Here is a 2,783-nt window from a genome sequence, read left to right on the forward strand (position 1 = left end):
GCCAACATGTTTGACTTCAGCTGCATCCGCAGCTACTCAACAGCGGCCCGCCTGGCATGGGGACTGGGCCAGCACTAGAAACATCATGGTGACAATGGCAGCAACACAACCGATCAGCCCTGTGTCTCTGCCACCGACCTCTAGGGTCAGCAACATCCTCACCAAGACAGAGGCAAGAACAGGCCACAGTGAACCGGGCCTGGGCTGTAATCAGAAACCAAAAGATGACTCCTGCTCTTCGGCTAAATGACCCGGAGCCCAAGGCCCACATCAGGGGCAAGACCCTGGCCAGGACCTTCCCACGCCAGGGCCTCCGTGGGCCTGTGTCCTGCCACACTCCGCCACGTAGGACCAGTGGATGTGCTGCCACCCACAGGACATGAAGCCTGGCCACGCCCCCAACCCCACCCACCATAAACACTTGACCAAGGGAATGCTGACAGTGACCAAACGTCCCTATGGTGATGTCGGGTTGGTGCCGGCATGAGTGGGACCGTGAGCAGCTGTCCCTCACACCGGCTGTCCCCAGGAGTCCCCGTGCTGGACCTCAGATCCGATGAGAATGACGGTAGGGGTTCTCACTCATTTTGTTCAGATTTTCCAAGGAATGCACGTGAGGGTCATCATCGATTGAGCACGTTCAGGGACTCAGGACTGTGACCAGGCCACCGGGAGGTCACCTCGTGATCCAAGGACCTCAAAGACCTCAAGCGGTCAGGTGTGTTCAGGTCTCAGCTACTGAGAACAGTAGTGGCCACCCCATGTGGAGAAAAGCCCAGTGTGTCGCTGGGGCACAGGGACAGGTGGCCTCTCGCAGGCCTACACGACCCCCCAGGAAATGGCGGAGCCTGGGGCAGAGGAGAGCTCACCTTCCTGAGGGATCCGCGGGGGAGGTGCAGGCCCAGGTGACATGTCGCTCAGGATCTGCTGATGTCCAACAGCAAACGAAAGGGGAACGTCATACTTTCGTGACTAACGATGACCCGTCCTCAGCCACTCCGCCTGGGCCACGTGGAGAAATGACACGCACGATTCAGAAACACGCCCGGATTCTCAGGTAACGGCGCCCACACCAACCCGTGCCCGGGGCAGCGGCATCTGCTTCCGGCTCCGCTGTCCCTCAGCGTGACTGCAGGCAGCTGTGTGTGACCTGGTCCTGGGCTCAGGTCACGTCCTGCTTCCCAACCAGGGACAACGGTGCCTTCGGAAGAGAGGGGGCCACCTCTGTCCCCAGGAGGCTTCCTGAGCGGCCTGCGGAGCCCTCGGCCACAGGTTCTCCTCCTGAGCGATGCACATTTATTCTTACTGAGTCAAAGGCCCTCGGTGGGAGAAAAGCAAACCGGAGGGCAATTCCTGGTGTCACACGTCATGACCGTGACACACGAGGGCGTCATCGTCAATCCAAACACATTCTGTGACACGGGAAGAAAGTCTGAACAACTACAACTGTCCTTGTGACTCAATAACTCCCAGTTTTCCGGAAACCTGGACAATGCATGTGGAGTCCCTGAGCGGAGGGGTGTGAGGCCCCTCCTGCAGTGACACCCGCGTCTCGCTGGGGACACGTCCAGCTCCTGCCGGTCTGTGTAACCTTCCCCAACGCAGATGTCGGGGAAGGAAGGCGCTTCCTCCGGGAGGGCCCGCAGGTGTGCGGCACGCCTGGGGCCACGCTGCCTTCGTCTCCCGTCCTGGCCACGGGGAGTCTCGCACGGCGTGTCACCTGGCTAGTGGTGACAAATCACGCCTGCCTGAGAAGGTGACTCCTCAGCGAGGCCCTGCATAGAAAAGTTAGGAACGACGCCTACTGTGCCAATGGGAAACTGCATGAATTTGATGTCGTCTTTACGACTCGTGTCCCATTCAGAACCCTGGGCGAACAGGGCACGTCCCCGTCCCAGCCTCGGAGTCCCTACGGCCCGTGACTTCTAGGGAAACTGTCACATGCTTTATGACAGTACCAGCCCCCTGACTGCGGCAGAACCCTCGGAGGTGGACTCGTGTGCCACGCGGACGGGGCAGCGTCGAGGGGCTCTGCCTTCGGCATTTTACTCGTCGTCAATCACGACAACACGTTATCCGTTCCTCGTCGTGTTCATGTCACGAGGGATGCACTAATATACACGTACGTAGTTTGTCAACGGAAACAGTAAGAACAGAAAGAGTATCTAAAAACACCGCGAATTCCCTGTCCCACAGCCTCCGCGTCATCGTCAGTCTGACAGTACTCGCCTCATGACATTACGCTGACGCACGTCCAAAGAATCTCGTCAGCTCCGCGTTGCTTTCTCGTCTGTTTAGTCCGACGTCACCTGGATCGTTTCCTTGGCGACCTTGGCGTTTGAGGACCAACGGCTGGGCTCTCTGTAGAATGTCACCCGGTTCGGGTCTGCATCCTCGCGGACAGAGCCGGGTCTGGGCACGTGGTGCCAAGTCGGCCCCGCACCGCCCGCCGCTGCCTCTCCGCCCGGCCCAGCCTGGACGGCGTCTGCCGGGTCCCCCGCCGCGACGTCATCACCTCTGCGACCGAGAGAACGGGGCGCCGCAAACGTGCCCCGCGTCTCCTCCGATTTTCTGCAAGAAGTTTCTGGTTAAAACAATTACGATTATTGCCAAAGGCTGATCATCCCTTTCATGTTTACAACTCTCTATTTACTTTTTACCCTAATTCATCCATCTGTCCACCCGTCCACCCGTCCACCCGTCCACATGTCAGTTAAATGATGTTATATATTCACATATTAGTTATTATTAGTCATTATAAACATCTTACCATCGTTAACCAG

The 2,783-nt window shown here is 58.1% G+C and overlaps 1 long non-coding RNA gene and 1 other non-coding gene across 7 annotated transcripts in view; both read right to left on the reverse strand.

Annotated features, from left to right (window-relative positions):
- Positions 1-998, reverse strand: part of LOC105309951 — a 19,676-nt gene extending 18,678 nt beyond the window's left edge. For all 6 annotated transcript variants that reach the window (XR_002778408.1, XR_002778406.1, XR_002778407.1 and 3 more), the window contains exon 1: positions 870-998. This is a non-coding gene — a long non-coding RNA (uncharacterized LOC105309951). The remainder of the gene's footprint in view (positions 1-869) is intronic.
- Positions 543-633, reverse strand: LOC111734304. The gene has a single exon (XR_002778413.1). It is a non-coding gene; the product is annotated as a small nucleolar RNA SNORD116 (small nucleolar RNA).
- Positions 999-2,783: the final 1,785 nt, after the last annotated feature.

This window comes from Pteropus vampyrus, unplaced genomic scaffold (assembly GCF_000151845.1).
Source record: "Pteropus vampyrus isolate Shadow unplaced genomic scaffold, Pvam_2.0 Scaffold955, whole genome shotgun sequence".
In the NCBI taxonomy this organism is placed as follows: Eukaryota; Metazoa; Chordata; class Mammalia; order Chiroptera; family Pteropodidae; genus Pteropus; species Pteropus vampyrus.